Source organism: Tenrec ecaudatus, chromosome 7 (assembly GCF_050624435.1).
Source record: "Tenrec ecaudatus isolate mTenEca1 chromosome 7, mTenEca1.hap1, whole genome shotgun sequence".
NCBI classification, from domain to species: Eukaryota; Metazoa; Chordata; class Mammalia; order Afrosoricida; family Tenrecidae; genus Tenrec; species Tenrec ecaudatus.
Window position 1 is genome coordinate 114,841,902 of NC_134536.1, and position 18,402 is coordinate 114,860,303.

General features: G+C 41.4%; 1 protein-coding gene across 1 annotated transcript in view; it reads left to right on the forward strand.

Moving 5' to 3' along the window:
* The first annotated feature begins 209 nt into the window (after positions 1–209).
* COL21A1 (collagen type XXI alpha 1 chain) overlaps positions 210–18,402 on the forward strand; it is a 186,268-nt gene continuing 168,075 nt past the window's right edge. Inside the window, exon 1 of the mRNA XM_075554963.1 lies at positions 210–476. The gene's annotated coding sequence lies outside the window, so the exon portion shown is untranslated. The remainder of the gene's footprint in view (positions 477–18,402) is intronic.

Consider the following 18,402-nt stretch of genomic DNA (forward strand, 5'->3'; position numbering starts at 1 on the left):
CCCAGACCTCCTCCTCCTTGCGCGTTTGCCTTTCCATGTCAAAATTGCCCTTATCTTCACGCTTGGGGTTAATCCCTCTTTCGCTCCTGTCCTCCAGATTCCTTTATCCCTCCTCACGCCCATTTCAAATCCCCAGCCGTGCACGGGTTGGCCCGGGCAGGACTTGCTCGGAGCGGGTTTCTAGCAGGGCTGCACTTGCAGCTTGCACTTCCTGATTCAGATCCAAAACCCACCCTCTGGCCTCCTCCGCGCAAAGGGGGCGGGTGGGGAGCTGAACCTTATCTCCTAGGCTCCGCCTCCGGGGGCCCAGAGAGTGTTTCGGAGCTGCTGCCGGGAGCAGGGTGGCTGGCAGCAAACCCATCAGAGCCAGGTTTTGGTTTTGCCCGGAGAGGGGCTGATCACCCTCTGGACACCCCAGTGCCCCCCACGGATCTCGCAGTTGTTAAGGGGCACCCGTGACCTGGACATCCTGCTAGGTAAGGTGACTGCCTGGTCCCAAACCCCTTCTCAGTGTGACATGTGAGGAGCTGGTCCTCCGGGAGTGAGTGCACAGTGACAGTTTGGGTGTCCTGGCTTGCAGTTTTCTTTTCTGGCTCAAGCATGGGTGAACTGAGGGGCAAACTGCACCCGACTGGTGGCAGGGATGCAGTGTTTGTCCTGCAAAGCTCCTTGGGATTGTTCAATCTCAGGAGGTGATCTGGGCACCAATTTCTGTTTTAGTATTTGGTCCCTGAAAAAAATGACTAATGTGCTGCGGTGACTTCCCAAAGGATGAGTGTCCTTTATCTTCTTGACAGGGTCTCCAGTGTTCCCACGTGGCACGTGGGAGAGCTCACCCCGAGATGCAGGGTGGTGGGTTTGGGAGCCAGTGGGGTGAATAAGATTGCTGCTTTGTGAAATCAGTGGGGGAGTTTACAAAAAATCTGTGCTTGAGCAATGCCCCAGAACAATTAAATCTGAATCTGGGGTGGGACTTAGGCACCAACTTTACACACACACACACACACACATACACACACACACACACACACCATCTCTCAGGTGCAATCAAATTTGGGGTCCTGTGCATTAGAACAGTGATTCTCAAAGTGTAGTGGGTGCCTGGTAGCATATTCTGCAGCGCTTGTGGACCCCTTAGCAGTGCAAAACTAGAAGCCCAGCCACAAGCTTTGTGGTTCTCATGGTAGGTGCCACTCACAGATTCCTGCTCATACAGACCCCATGTGATAAAGTAGAGCTGCTCCATAGGGTTTTCTGTGCTGTCATCTTTACGGGAGCAGATTGCCAGCTCTGTGGCCACAGACACTGGGTAAGGAGCAACAGTCAGTGGTTTGAGGGGCACTCAGGCAATGCTGGCATTCTCTCTATGTCTGAGACTATTGAATGAGATCTCAGTTAAGGTAAGGGCTGAAGGATCCCCAAACCCCACTGCCCTCTACATTCCAACTGACAGTGACTATTGGACAGAGAAGAACTGCTCCATAGGGTTTCTGAGACTTTCTATCTTTAGGGGAGCAAAGAGTGGCTAGTGGGTTTGAACCAAGAACCTGTGGTTAGCAACACAACCCAGAGAGCCACCTGCAAATTCCACTCTATAGATGGAAGAGCCAGCTGACCACTTCTCAGAAAACTTTAGTTATCGTACTCATCTGTAGAGATTTGCTCCTATTTAAAAACAAAAACTGTGACTGGAAGCTCCTGTAAAGAGCAGAAACCTATCCAATGTCTGGAGTACTTTTCATATGCAATTGGCATCTTTAGCAAAGATTAGAATTTTCTTTCTTTTTTTTTAAAGAGTTGTAATGAAAGCAGAGGCAGGACTGCTCATATAAATCTTCTCGCTGTAGTAACAAGAATCTTTGGCAACCGATCAGATGACCTTGATCATTTCTGCCAGTTTGTGAAGATTATAGGACTCACATTCAATACAACCCGCCCCACCCCCCACCCCCACCCCTTTCTAAAGTAATTGGGAGTTTCAGGGCTTCCTGCCAGCTTTTCAGAGTGAGCAGGAATTCACCATTGCAGCTCTTGGCATTATCTGAACTAATTCTCTCTCTCTCTCTCACTTTTAAATAGAGATCTAAGATTTCTAAACTTTTGGCTCAAAAAAAATCCCAGCTGTTCCTAAGTCATCAGTACAGAAATAGAATGACTTAGCAAATGGTCTTAAATGGATTATACAATCTAACTTCAGATAAAAAATCTAGAATGGTCATGACTCCAATCCCAGCACCTTTGTGCTGTGACCGTATGGTGCTAACTGTACCAAGACTTTCTGTGCAGAGAACATTTATTTTCCAAACTGCTGTTTCCTGGAAAAGGGGCAGGCACAAAGAGGTATTTAAAGAGTTGTGCCCAAAACCAGGTAGGGTTAGGAACAACCTGGGCTTCTGCTTGCTCTGCGACCTTGGGTAGTCACATAACTTCTCAACCTCACTTCTCATCTGTCACCTGGGTTACTACAGTCGAACAACACTTAACTCAGGAGCAGCTGTGAGGATTGCCAGTGCATAAGGCAAGCACACCTTTGCGAGTCCTTATTTACAAATCTGTCGCGAGCAATTTCACATTTCTCACCACATCAGGGATTCTGCTGCTAGTATGGCAGGCATTTTGTTCTAGCTCCTACCCCCACAGAACCTTCCCAGAGAATCAAAGCCTCTCTTCAACTCTGTAATCCCTGACAGGGACAGAGGACTCAGTTGGCGAGGCAAAATCAGGTTATATTTGTGCTTACTAATTTGTGTTCACTGCAGACATCTTAAATAAGCATTACCTAGTTTACTGCGTAATCTGTCCCTGCTCATTAGTCAAACATTGTTGTGAGAATTTACTAAAATAATGCTTCTTAAGCATCTAAGCCTCCCCTGCCATGCCTCTGACCACGTGTCACAGCTGAATCTCTGTAGAGTCAAGCAGCTGCACAGAGCTTTTCTCGATGTGACATTTCAGAATAGAGCATCAGGACTTTCCTCTGAATTGCCTCTGGGTGGCTTCAAACTGCCAACCTTTCAGTTTGTACGTGAGCTCTTAATCTCTTTCATTACTTATCGACTCTTAAAGTATCTAATTAGATTAATTTGTTATCCCCCAATACAAAAACATACATATATACAAACTATATAAACAAAAACCTAATCCCCAAACACTGCAATGAAAAATGTGTTGATTCATAGCCAAATTTTGTGTTTACATGACAACCACATTCTTAGAAGTCATAGGTTTCCATTTTTACTAGTATGTGACCATCTGGTCATCCTTCAATTGCCTTTAATACTAATGATGTTTGAGTCTTAGATCTCAATTAAATTGTGTCTTGAGTTTGGGCTGCTAACCCCAATGCTGGTAATTGCCACCAGCTAATCTCTAGAGCAGCGGTTCTCAACCTTTGGGTCACTACCCCTTTGAGGGTCCAATCACCCTTTGACAGGGGTCACGTGATTCATAACAGTAGCAAAACGACAGTGATGAAGTAGCAACGGAAATAGTTTTATGGTTGGGGTGTCACCACAATATGAGAAACTGTATTAAAGGGTCACAGCATTAGGAAGGTTGAGAACCACTGTTCTAGAGAAGGGGAGACTTTTGGCTTCCATAAAGGGTTACAGTTTTAGAAACTCACAGGGGGCAGTTCTTCCATGTTGTTTAGGGTCACTATGAATCAGAATTGACTCGATGGCAGTGAATTGTTTTTCTTAAATACTTTGGAAATTCCTAAAAAAGAAAGTAACACATTAGCTTCAAATCACAGGCTAGTCTTTACCTAGTAACTGTCTGTGTTGAAGGATTCCATCTTCCATTGAAGTCTATCATGGACAAGTGTTCATAGTTAAATATTTCTCCAGAACACCATTTTGTATGATAGAAAACTCAAACGATAAAAGAATGTCTAACAACTTCATGTTGTGGCCTCAGGAAACTCTTTTTGGAAGTATTCTCTGGTATTTCTCAGGTTCTTGAGAGAAAGACTAAAATGAAAACTTATCCAGTTATGTAAAAATTCGTTCCAGGCAATCTAAGATAAAGCAAAATAAGGACAGAGAGTGAAGGCAAGCCTACACTGGCAAAAGGTAGGTGAGCTAATTTAAGAAGTTCTCTTTCTTAAGTTAGGAACCCTGGTTGAAAGTGCTGGGATACTACTAACAGAATCTAGTCGGCAGTTTGGATTCACTATCCGATCAGAGGAAGAAAGAGGGAGCCGTCTGGTTCCCCATGAAAACACATCCTTGAAAACCATATGGAGCAGTTCTCCTCTGTCCCTCCAGAGCTTTCCTGTGTCAGAATCAGATAAAGGGCAATGAGTTTGCTTTGGTTTCTTTTTTTACTGCAGTTATTTCAAAGTGCTCTAAATCATGCACAAAAAGGCAATTCCTTTCACATGATTTGATTGGAACTGATCTGGACAATTCTCTTAGGACCAAATAGTTCTAGGAAAAAATAGTTATAGCATTAATTCAAAAATGATGCAAAATAATTAAATAATTCTGTACTTTGAAATTAGTCTTGGATCGTCTTAATGTTGGTATCAATTGAATATTAAAATTTAAACATAGAATTCCTTTTTGTGACTCATCTTGCATCTTTAAATATCCCAGATATTACTCATCTTAAATGAGTTTTAGAAGACTGTAGCACGTGATAGCATATGATCGTGTAGTAATTCCATTCAGAGAATCAGGTCTCCATAACACTACCAATTAATGTTATTAAATTGAGTGTCAGTAGAAGTTACCATTAATAAATCAAATGGCATTACAATTTAGTATTTAAATCATAGAGTTCCCTCTTTGTCTTACTATGGGATGAGGAGTGGCAATGGGGATGAAAGAGCTGGGTCAGGGACACATCTCTTGGTGGGAAAATGAAGGCACTTGAAACTCAAAATACAACTCTCAGTCATCAAATTAAGTGTTCTGGGCAATGTAGCTGAAGAACTCAGCAGACAGTCCGTGATGCTGCAATTCCAAGTGACAGGATATGGCAGCTTTGCTGGTGGTGAGTAGTCAATAGAAAAGGTCAATGTTGCGTGCCTCACGGTGACTTTAGAATCCTCTCCTTCCAGCACTCAGGCCCAGAGCAGAGATCATCAGAGAGAAGTTAGCTGAATTGCACTTTGTTTTCATTACTGTCCTGTTGAGAAAGCTTTGTTGAGTATTACCTGGCATTCATTTAGGTACATTTTGAGGCCTCTTGCTTCCAGAGATGGTTTTACCATTAAGGCTAAATGAACAGAAAATGGAAATGTTTTTATTCTTATTATTGGATTATATTTTCAGCGTGCAATAGTAATAAACCAAAAAACGAAACTCACTGCCACTGAGTCGATGCCGATGCATATAGGACGCGTTCAAAGTGCCCCTGTTCTCTTCCGAGAGACTCTGTTTAAGGAGTAGAAAGCCCCGTCTGTCTCCCTCAGAGAGGCTGGTGGTTTCGAGCTGCCGTTCTTGAGAATCACAGGCCAATGTGTAACCACTGTTCTGCCGGGCTCTGCAATAGTTTAGCTTAATTCATGATTGCCTTTTCTGAAAGGCAGAGATAAATGATCATTTTTGACAGGTAGTACTATTTCACAAAAAAGATATCTTGCCAGGCAGCCTAACTTCCCCAACCCTCTGGATAGATTCATAGGTAAGGAGTCCTACTCTGCCACCTGACTGTTAGCCTCGAACCTTGATTCCGCAATTCCCTAGCGGTGCAAACTTGGGCAAATTACATAACCTCTTCTTGTTTCTGTTTCTGCATTTGTAAACTAAGGGCGATGATACGTTCTTCAGTGTGGTTGATGTGGAACTTAGATGAGGTCACATTGGTAAGGCGTTGAGAATAGTTGATGCATAGTTAAATGCATAATGAAAAAGATCTCGCTATTATTTTATACTGGCTATCAAAGAATGGTCTGAGGTGGAGCCATTCCTATTTTCAACTCCAAAACTGGGATCTTAAAAATGGAAATAACTATGTAGGCAATGAATCCTCACCTCTGCTCACTGCCACGGCCTGTGAGTAGATGCTTTCTCATAGCAGCCCTATGAGGCGGGGTGGAACTGCTCCTATGGGTTTCCAAGGTTGTAACTCTTACAGTTAGTAGAAAGCCCCGCTTTTCTCCAAGGAAGTCATTACTAGGAATATTTATTTCAGGGTCTTCCTGTTTTAGCTAATGAGAAAGTTTAAGAATCAGTAAGGTGCTAATGGGCCACATTGAGCCGGGCTTCTGGGTGCATCCTGGGGAGCCAGGCCGGGTGCCCTGGAAATGGGAAGCTGGATCCTGGATCTTCAGGGCACCCAGCGTGCTGCAGAGGCTGCATCAGTGAGAGCTGATGTGGGAACTCTACAGGGTGAACTGCTCTCATCTCTTCCTCAGACACACTTGTAACCTGAGGGCTTAAGTCAGAAAATACATGGTGTCAGAGGAAGTGGACGGCCGCTGTACCAAGACTGTTGATCTGTTGGTAGGCAGGCAAACATGGTCTTGCTATAGCGGTGTCTGATATGCTTTATTAATGTATATATTATTTGGGCAAGCTTGGGACATTCTCAGTGATGAGTATTGTAAATTTCCTGACAACATCAATCGTTTGTGTAAATAGTGTTCAGTCACAAAGGATTGATTCTATACATGTGAATAATTTTTCTCTTTAAAAGATTTTCTTAATGTAAAACCACTGAAAACAATATATTTACCACCCCCAGAAAAGAAACCTAAAGTTATCAATTGTTAACAGAGAAATATGTATATATAGATCTCTATATCAAATTACACACCATAAGAGCAATACACTAGACACACACACATATTTTCCACTGTATGGTCTGTCTTTTCAGAGGATTCACTTTTGGGTTTTTCTTTGTTGTTTCATTAGCATTTTAGTGTTTACTACTGAAAAACTCAGATTATCTGAAAAATTTAGGAAATGTTGACAATTTTCTCAAGTCAAAGTTTGGTGACCTTCTGGGAGCTTTGCCAGTTGCTTGTATTTGATCCAGTGTTTAGTTTTTGTATGGGCTTGGCTTATTCCCATCTAGGTTAATTTAGCCATGATTGGAATACTATGTTACTTGTTAATGGTTTGTCTTTGCAGTTATTGGTATCAAGAAGAAACAATTAAGGCTCAATAAGTGTAAAGTGTTACTTTCATTCAAATCAAAAGAATTTCTAGTGAAATTGAGATTTACAGAAAGTTAGCTCTTTGACACTATTTTTTTGGAATTCAATATTTAAATTTTTATTATATAGTATGTATAAATAAAAGAAACACTTAAAAACATATTTGTCATATTTTGTGGTTATTATGAAACCCATGATTGATTCAATTACTGAAAACTTATTGACGTATGGAATTAAAAAATTAAACCATGTTGTATATGTGTCTTGCTGATTTATTAGGGATAGATTGATCATCTCTTATTCGGTATATCTAAAGGCCTATTTTCCAGTAGTTCCCAGAATAAGGGTATTAAATAGAAGACAGGGAGAAATATTTCTTTTGAGTGTTCGGCTATTCAGTACCCATCAAGTATTTGGCTACCTTGGGAATTCAAGTAAGTCAGTAAATTCTGTTTAGTGAGTCTATTATACCCATATGACAGTTCTCTGTCTCTTTTTTAAAATGGAAAACTTTTCAGTTTATTGTATAAGCATAACACTTTATAAATATATGGAATTTAAAGGTATACAAGGCAATAAGCTTAACATAATGTATCATTTAATTTAGTTTTGATTCTCATTAGACATAAAAACAGATATCCATCTTTAGAAAGAGTGGAATCTGATCCTGACAACTTGGAAACTAGTAGAGAGAATATCCCAGAATGAGACTTTGTGGAGAAGGTCAATGAAAACACTCCGGGTCCTGGGAGTGCAGTCACTTCCCAAGATTTCCTGGTAGAAAATCACCATTCCTTCTCTGTGGTCTGCCTTTGGGTCGTTGTGCCACTTCTTCACTTTTCTCTGCACTTGGTAGCCAGCCCGTTTGAGCTGAACTCTGAAACAAGAAAAGGTGAAGTATCTAGGGCACAGGAATGATGTGGCGATCTCATAACTATTGCTGCAGAGCAGGAATGACCGAAATAGCCGTCTTAAATAAAGTGATACCTACAGAATCCAACTCGGCTCTCCATGGCATGAAAATTGTGCAAGGGAAGCCAAGGGAAGGTGAGATTAAGAAGGCCTGATGGAAAAATGGAGGCACATAAAACCTTATTCAAATTCTTGTATATTTAGGAGCAACAAATATCTATCTAAATATGAGAAGTGTACCCTGAAATGTGACTCATATAAATTCATAGGGTTTTGAGATTATAAATCTTCATGGGAGCAGACACCCTCATCTCTCTCCCATGGGCTTGGACTGCCAGCCTCTGCCAGCCTTATCATGATAGTCCAGTGTCTAAAGCACAGTGCCCCAGAGAGCCTTAGTATGAGCAAGGATGTTCCAACCATCTAGTTGCATGTCACGCCCCTATTCCAATATCAATAATGATAATAGGTTATTGGTATGATATTTTCACATCAAGTTCTAATTACATGAGCATTCTCATTGCTTCCAGGAATGTTCCTAGACCAGGAAATGGAAAGCGGTTTCTCATTGCTGGTCGTGCAACCAACTTGCTGGAAGATTTGAAGCAGCCACGGTTAGAGATAGGTGGGCAGGTGGGCTTGCAGTTGCTTCTTTCTTTTGCTCTCTGCGTGTTTTCCTTTTTCCTTGTTGAGAGCACCATTCCCTGAGGGCATTACGAAGCCTGTAAGGAGCTGTAGTTTAGAGGATGAAGTAATACCTCCTTTGGAAATTAACCTACTGAGAAATGGAGAACTTAGAATGGATCTTTCTGACACTAATTATTAACATACTAGTGCTCATTGAAGTAAAGAGCTCATTTCATGTAAATAATGAATAATGAAATAACAGATTTTTTACTTTGAGAAAATGAGAAACTCTTTTTCATGAGGATTAAACAAAATTTTCCTTGGCCTCCACTTGTATAAAATTGTATAAAAACATTTTCACTTGTCTTTTAACACTTGACTTTTTCTTTTCTGATTCTGAATTACTGGTTCTGTGAGGTAAGTCATGTGCATATTAAGTAATAAAATTATATTTGGGGGCTCTAAATCAGGGTTTTGAACTGATTCTGTTATGGTCAACTCAGCAAAATTGGAGCATATTCAAATTTGTGCCAGGCTGATGATTGCAACAGGAAATATTAGAGGTGAAAACTCTGGAATGGTAGATTTGGAAGAGGCTTAGTGAACCTTTTCAGGAGCCTGATGCGAGGGATTGTGTTCTTGCCAACCCCAGGAGAGCTACATACTTTCCAAGCACCTTGGTAGCCTTCCATCTTTGAGTAAGACATCATTGCTTCTGACTCTGTTGATCAAGAGTGTTGGTTGCTATGTAACAAATACACTCCTTTTATTTTCTAGGAGGAAAATTAAGTTCTAGCAGGGTGTTGACCCTTAACTCTCCCCATTCCATTTGTTGTTCTGGTACACCCACATTTTACAAATTAGAGCCTATTCTAGTTTTGCTTCATCAACCATGGTCAGAACCAGTTCAAAGCTCTCCTCTAAATTACATGTTTTCTAAAATGTTAAAAGCTGACGTTGAATGGTGGGATGACAGATTCTTTCCTCTTGCTTTTCTTTGTTCTGTTTTTTAAAATATACACATGCATTTTTATATAATTAAAAAATGAACACATAACTACATGTTTTGGAGATGGAAACACTCGAAATTATACTTTTACATTTCCACAAAAATAGGAGATAATGACTGTCACAGTGTGATTAATTTATGTTTCTGTCTTTCATAAAGTACTTAATGTGCCAGATGTACTTTTAAATATCAGACAAACAAACTACAGATAATGAAAACTGGTTAAAATTACACGAGGAAAATTTAAAAAGCAGAAAGTCAGTTTTTATCCTGAATGCCAAAAGAATGTTATGTACTGCAGCATAATGAGTCCACTTTTTATTTAAGATTGTGAGTGCGTGTAATCGTGACGCTGCCACTTTACAGTCTCTGCGGCCTAGGGCATAGAACTTTATCTTTTAAAGTTTAGTCTATGTGTCTGTCAAGGGCGGACCAGAGGACTTACCTAATAGTATAGTCATAATGAAGGTTAAATAAAACAATGCACGGAAAGTGCTGAGCTCTATGTCTGACAGGTGAAAAGTGCTAAAAATACCTGAAAATAGATATTGTCATCCATCTTAATACTCTCCCTACTCTCCCGTTTTTCATAGTTGCCATTTGGAGTCTTACCTTTTGGTTAGTGCATTTCTTCTTTTAAAATGGTTTTCACTTTGGGCCGGTGGGGGGTGCGTTTAAAAGTGGTGGTAAATATATGTTAACAAGTTATCTTTTCAACATTCTTCACTTATGTAATTTAGTGGCATTAATTAGTTTGTGATGCCATTCAACCATCAGCCTTATCCAGTTCCAAATTTCCCCATCAACCTTAACAGAAGCTCCACTCACTCCTCACGAGAAAGGCAGGGCTTTCTCCTCCCATAAAGAGTAACCACAGAGGCAGTTCTATCCTCTTTGTCCTACAAAGTGGCTTGGAGTTGACATTGATTTTAACAGGAACTCAGTGTCTCCTAAGCAGCGTCTCCCTGTTTTTCACTCTCCTGCCCCTAGTAGCCATTAATTAACTTTGGTCTTTCTACACATGCCCATTCTACATCTTTCTTATAAATGGAAATATTTGCCCTTTTGTGACTGACTTTTTTCATTTAAAATACTGTTTTCCAGGGGCAAACTTTTGTTTGTAGCTTGTATAAGGACAACATTTTATGGTTGAGTAATAAGTCCACCGTGCGTATACACCACATTTATCATTTGATCTGTTGATGTAAACCCAAACAAATAACCAGCAAAGGGCTTGAATAGATATTTCAGCAAGAAAGAAGTGGAAATACTCAGCAGGCATATGAAAAGTTGTTCAATGTGATTAGTTCTTATGGCTATACAAATAGAAACCTTATGAAATACCATTTCATACACACTAAGATGGTTATGATTACAAACAGGGAAACATCCTGTGTTGGCAAAGATGCAAAAAATTTGAAGCCTTATTTATTGCTGGCAGTAGTTTGAAGTGATGAAGCTGCTGTGGAAAGCAGATTAGTGATTCCTCAACAAATTGAACATGATTATCTTATGATCCAGCAACTTCACTTCCAGGTATATACACCAAAAATTGAAAACAGGAGTACAAATAGATAGGTAGGTGTACACTAATGTTCGTTGAATCACTAGTCTTAAGAGCAGAATGATGAAAGCAGCCTGCATGTTTATCCATTACTTCTTTCACATGAAGATCCATAATGCCACCTCAGGCTTGAAGAAGACGCAATTCCAAAATTTAGCCACTATTCACTGAAATACAAACACTCCTTTCTTTTTATTTATTTATTTATTTACTTATCTGTCTGTCTATCTATCTATTTATTTATTTTGTCAAACACTCCTTTCTTATTGACGAATCTGTTCCCTGGCATTTGTACTTACTCTAATAGTAAAACACCTCCTGTTGCACTATTTTGCACAGTAATGGTGTGTTTGACAGTAGTGAACACCAAGGTAAAAGGAGAGAGCAGCACTGAGTGTGATGGTAAACGTTATATGTCAACTTGGCTGGCCCATGGCTGTCAGTGATGTGGCCATTATGTAATGATGCAATTTAGCATGATGCCATGTTGCAGTCATCCTCACTTTTTTGCTTAACACTGACTTTTGCACAATGACTTGGTCTTTGGAACCTAACCGTGTTGATAATGGGGAATAGGCATGGTGATGAAAGAGGATGTGAGGGAAGAGAATCCCTTGGTAATGTGCCGGGAGTTCTAAGAAGACTTCTGAGAGTAATTCTTTTGACCCTAGTGTTGTATGCGGAGTTCATGAGACTGCTATCCTGTTCTGTATTGCCATGCTTTTTTTCCCTTTTAAAATCATTTTGTTGAGGGTCTTACAGCTCTTATCACAATCCATACATACATCCATTGTGTCAAGTACATTTGTACATTTGTTGCCATCATCCTTTTCAAAACATTTTATTTCCACTTGAGCCCTTAATATCAGCTCATTTTCCCCTCTCTCCCCAGCCCTCCCTCCATAATGAAAACTTGATAATTTATAAATTATTTTTATTTTTTCATGTCTTACACTGGACGGATGGTTTCCTTCACTCACTTTTCTGTTGTCAGTCCCGCTGGGAGGCGGTTATATGTAAATCATTGTGATCATTTCCTCCTTCCTCCTCCCACCTTCCCCTTTTTCTCATGGTACCACCACTTTCATTATTGATCCTGAGGGGTTTATCAGTCTTGGATTTACTATGTTTTTAGCTCTTATCTGTACCTGTGTACATGTTCTGGTTTAGCCAGATTTATAGGGTAGAATTGGGGTCATGATAGTGGGGGGAGTAAGTATTAAAAACTAGAGGAAAGTTGTATGTTTCATCATTGATATACTGCACCCTGACTGACTTGTATCTTCCTTGTGACCCTTCTGTAAGGGGATGTCCAATTATCTACAGATGGGCTTTGGGTCTCCACTCCATGCTCCCCCTCATTCATATTGATATAATTTCTCTGTTCTGATTTTTTTTGTCTTTAATGAATGATACCTGATTCCATCTATACCTCTTGATCACACAGGCTGGTATGTTTCTCTCATGTGGACTTTGTTGCTTCTCAGCTATATGGCTGCTTGTTTATCTTCAAGCCTTTAAGACCCCAGATGCTATATCTTCTGATAGCTGGGTACCATCAGCTTTCTTCACCACATTTCCTTATGCACCCGCTTTGTCTTCAGAAATCATGTCAGGAAGGTGAGCATCACAGAATGCCAGGTTATTAGAACAAAATGTTCTTGCATTGAGGAATTATTTGAGTAGAGGCCTAATGTCCATCTGCTACCTTAACACTTAACATATAAATATATGTATGTAGATCTATTTCCCTATGGTTATATATAAATATATATACATATGTACATGTCTGTATTTAGACCTCTATAAATTCCCATTTGCCTCCTAGTTCTTTCCTCTATTTCCATTTACTTTCCTCTTATTTTACTATCATGATTGGCCTTCATTCAAGTTTCAGTAATTCCTCTCAGTTACATTGCCCTTGATCAAGCCCTACCAGGTACCTACGCCCTCCTTGCCATCAATTTTAGTTCACTTGTTGTTCCCTTTCCCTGGGTTTGTTGGCACCCTCCTACCTTTCCCCCACCTCCCACTCTCCTATGTCCCCCATAACCATTGGTCCTCTGTGTTGTTTATCCTGCCTATCTTGTCTAGATAGACATCCAGAGAAAATAATAAGCACAAAAATAAGACAGTAAAACAAAATAGCAAATGAACACAAAACAACAACAACAACAAAAAGTCCAAACGACAGAAAAAAAGTCTGCGAATAGTTCCAGGTCTGTTTGTTGACCTTAGGAGTGTTTTCCAGTCTAGTCTGATGGGGTCCCGTGCCCTTTCCCCAAAGTCCATTTTGGGGACTTCATTGCTTTGTTCCCCTTGCTGCTATGTTGTACAACATTAGCATTTCACCCTGGCCAGATCAGTCACAATCCCCACACTGTGCCTCCAGTGTTGCCCCTTATAGTGGTATGGGTCAGTGAGGGACTTCGTGTCTTGTAGTGTGGCCGGCCTTATGAAACTTTATGTGCATTGGTTGCTCTGAGCAGGAATATTGCCCTTGGGGTTTGGTGGGCCATGAAGTGTTCCACTCTCTCTCCTTTCCTCTTTGTTTGGTCCTGTGTGCTCTGATCAGATGTTCCCTTATCCCTGAGTTGTAGCTCCAGTGCTATCCTCTGAAGTGAATTCTTCTGGGGAAAGGGAATTGTGTGTCCACGTAGTTGGGATTGGGGTTGGCCCCCAGACCTCTCTATTGGTTCCCTGCTTCTTGCTGGTATGTTGCATTCATGTCTTGGCACACCGGGTTGAAGTCTGGTCCCTCTCTCCCTCTCCTGTGGAGATATAAACAACACCCACTCCTTGGGTGGGCTAGTGTCTCTTCCCCTGCTACCCATGTCTTTGTTTGTTTGTTTGTTTGTTCCCCGTCCTTTTTAGTTGGCTGCCATATGTATCCCTAGATTGGGTCTGGCCCCTGCCATAGTACCTGTACCTCACCCCAGGAATGTATGTGTGCAGTAGCTTTTCTCCTATGCCCCTTTTACATTTTAAAGCTTACCTCAGTGGACTCAGGTTGTACTTGTCCTTTTGTCCTTGGCTTATCCTCTAGGTCACTGGAATGTTTTTCTGCCTTCTCAAGTCTGTTGGCAAAATCTATGTATTTGCTACTGGCTTTTCTTATCTCGCCCTTTAGGTCTTGTATTTCCCTTTAGTGTGTGGCCTTTATGTCCTCTATCATTTCATTCTTTTTCTGTATTGTTTCCTTAAATCCTGTATTACTCCAAGCAGCATTGCGAAACTTTCTTTCTGTGTTAGATCAATGTCTGCTTCTTCTATGAATGTCACTAATTCAGGACTTCTTCAGACATTGCCTTTTGTTTGTCTTGTTTTTTTCGTTGAGGTTGTAGGGGCTGATTGCTGTTTGCGTTGTGTTGTTTTAGAGGAGCCCAGTGCCATTTTCCAGAGATTCTGAGAGCACTGGGCTCTCTCTTTCGGTGACTTGTAGGAATACTTCTTTGAATTGCCTACCGCTAATTGCACTTTGGGGTCAGGTTAGCGCTTTATCCTCTTGTGGTTTCACTCTTTCTCTAGCCAACCAATATTCTGTTATTTGAAGGGCAAGTTGGATGGTCCTCTCAAGGAACACTGGTTTGGTGGTTGTGGACCTGCGAGAGTGGTGCTGCACTGGATGATCTCACGGGAAGCCATGGTGGTGTGGCCTGTGGCAGCTTGGAGCACCTCAGAGGGTGTATGAGAGGGTACCTGCTGCAACAGCAGTGTTTCATAAGGCAGGTGGGAGTGCCCGCTTTGGTATAGAGCACCACAGATTTGCCTTAGTCCACAGTTAAGTCAATTACTCAGATAACTGAGAAAGTTGGGTGGTGGTTCCTGCAGGAGCGTGGAGCACTGGAGAATGTTGGCAGAGCTGCCTTAGGCTGTTTGAGGTCCTGAGACAGGTAGGAGGACGTTCTCTCAGCCCCGTGGGACCATGAGGGACAGGCAGGGCTTTTTCCAGGTACATGGAGTGCTGTGGAAAATAGGCAGAGGTTCCCCGCAGTCAAGTTCAGCTCCTCAAAGGGTGGGTGGTGGGTGGGAGTGGGCAGAATTCCTGAAGCCGCTTAAATGACCTTGGAGGGAAAGCATGAGTTACCGTGTGGTGGGAGGTTAGTAGGATTTCCCCAGCCGCGAGTTACTTGGCAGAGAGAGGGTGGACAGGATTTCCACCATTTGGTTAAAGGACCTGGAAGGTGGGTAGCACTTCTCCCACCATGTGTTATGCAGCAGAGAACTGGCAGGTGGGATTTCCTGTTGCAGAGGCTGGGCGGATTTTCCCAGCCACATGTTAGGGGAGAACCCCCTCAGCTGGGTGGAGGGGAGGGCGTTATTGCCCTAGGCCAGTGATTCTCAACCTTCCTAATGTCACAATCCTTTAATGTAGTTCCTCACGTTGTGGTGACCCCCCAACCATAAAGTTATATTCGTTTGTAATGTATTTTCTGATGGTCTTAGACAACTCCTGTGAAAAGGTTGCTCGACCCCCAAAGGGGTCACAACCCATAGGTTGAGAACTGCTGCCCTAGGTAAAGGGGATTGTCCTGGAGGCCAGCTGGCATGTAAGAGGGAAAAAAAACAACAACCCCCCCCCAAAATCTGTGCCCACGGGGACTGTGGGTAGAAGGACTGTGGGGGAAGGAGAGAAGAGAGAGAGACAAAAGTAAAGCTAGAGCTGAGCCCTGATTGCCTGAGTGTGGGGCTGGAGAGGTTTAAACCTTGCCCAGAGGTGGCAGCAAGCTATGGCTGTGTGGAAGTAAAGCTCCTGGGCCGGCCAAAGGAGCCTGACTCTCGCCAAGACTGTGGTGGGGCTATGGTTAAGCCTAATCAGCTCCACAGTGGTAAGCCAGCAGCCCACAGATCCTCAAAACCTAGAGGAGCTGTGTCTACTTCTCTTTATGATGCTCCTCCTGTGGCCTGGCAGCATGGAATTTCCTCCTCAGTTGCTCTCCTCTGCTAATATCTGCAGAGTCCCTCTGGAATGTGTTACTCGGTCGCCATCTTGCCCCAGTTCGCTGCTGTGTTGCAATTCTATAACATCACTCTGGTGGTTGGATGGGATCGAGGGTAATCTTATGACTTGCTTGCATGTACAGGTAGTTTGTCATGAGTTCCTAGATTAGCACTTAGTCTGGTGAGAGCTCTAGCTAGTTTCTATGGTACTCTTGTCAAAATTAGAAAACAACCTTCTTCTTTGGGGATGTGGTTTGGACTAGTAGTGCATGGGCTGTGATTCAGCTTCCATCCTCATCTACACTGCTTGCTTTGTGTTGCTGCAGTACTACCCTTGCTACATGGTGCGTTAGTCCCTTGTTAACGGGAACTCTGGACTCAGGTGTCAAATGAAAGCAAGTAAAATATAAACTGTGGGAGAAGGATGACACCAGTCACTGTCTTAACTAGAGTGATGGAGCCAGTTTCTACTTGAGTCCCTATGGATTAAGAAAGGGCAGGGATGAAAAGGTAAGGTGTCTAATGAGTTATTGATACAGAATATTTATACATTTGTTTCTTTGCCTGAGAGCTTATAATATGATCTATGGTTGAATCTGGGTACCCTTCAGATATGTGGTGGAATCTTGGTATATTTGCCATTAAGTTTCCTCATAATATTTTAAGTTAGCACGCTGTCTCCTAAATCCTTAGCCCTAAACAGAGACCAAATATTAATAAAACGATGAATTGAATTGATTTGCCTGAACCTTGATGAAAGTTATTTGTAGAGACACCAGGGAAATCAGAATCTATTAATTTTAGACTACAGGTCTAACTACTAGGAAAATGTAAATATTTCTGATTCACTCTAAAGTGATTAACTAACTATCTGACCAATAACCTAAATAGGCGAATTAGAACCAGCTGTGTATCTGCATTGCTTAACTATGCCTCTGAATATTAAAAGTTTTTATCTGGCTGGAATGCAATTTCATGTTCACTTTTCTTGGTGAGACCAGCTACATTATTAACTGCTAAGTTTGAGTGACCCAATGAGTTTGTGCATTTTAAATGTTTCATTTTTTTATGGTTGCCAAGTTGAATTCCACATCTCCCTTCTAGTAAACTATCATCTTTTGAGCTCTGGGTTAAAAAGAGGTTAGAGCAGGAAGAATAGCTTCACATTTTCATAGTTTATTTGAACACCAGTGACTTAAATTTAGCAATAAATGTGCACATGCTTTCCACTTCTCCACTCTAGATTGCCTTAAAGAAGAGCATTTCTCATAAAGTCAGTTAAAGAGGAAATTCTTTTCTTTCCTTTTCTATTGATTTAATGTCGCCATCTTTTTAGGTGAGGCAAACCTATGTTACCTGAGGAATTCAGTTGTATTGAGATGTAAACTTTCCCAATTGTAAAAGAAAAAGAGATGTAGTCTTGATTTTCTCAAGTGCAAGATTCTGGCTTATCTAATAGTATACAGCCCAATAGGAGAAAATGTTTTTTTTCTTTGCATCTTGGTTTAGACTTATTGCTGGGGTTATACGGGGCACTGATTCAGAAAACTGCATTGGTTATAATACATCAGCTCTAGTTTTTAGAAATGGTGTTCAACTATATTTTCTAATTTATTAATTTAGCATCGTAATTGTAAATATAAGAAGAATTTAGACCCACAAATTAGAGGACAAGACAAAAAGTTAAGTAATATTTTTTAAAATTAGTATTAAGGGATTTCCAAGGGAAATTGTATATGGACTTGTGTGAGCTGCCAGTCATAAGATCAGTGGTTAGAATCCATCAGCCACTCTGCAGCCTGTAGAAGATGTAAAGATTTGGAAACCCACGGGGGCATTTCTTCTCTGTCCTCTAAGGCACAGTGAGGCAGAATTAGATGGCACTGAGTTTTTCTCTTTGGTACGGGAGGCTGTGTAACAGGTAGAGAGACTCCAAGCTGGAGGCTGCAAAGCCAGCACACAGCTTGAGAAGAGTGGGAAAGAAAAGGGAAAATGGAAAAGGCACTTCTGTGGAAAGCGTGAGGGCAGTTGAGAGTGCCGAAAATGCAAGACTTCCTAGCAGTGTCAGAAATATTTTCAGGATCTAACTTTTCTTCTTCAAATAACGCAGTAAACATTTCAGAACATTTTAATATAGAGAGTCAATGGATAGCTCATGTTAAATACTTCAGGGGTGAGTTTGATGCCAGACTTCTTTATAAGAAACATTCTAACTTTTCAGAGTTTCCGTGCACATGTGGA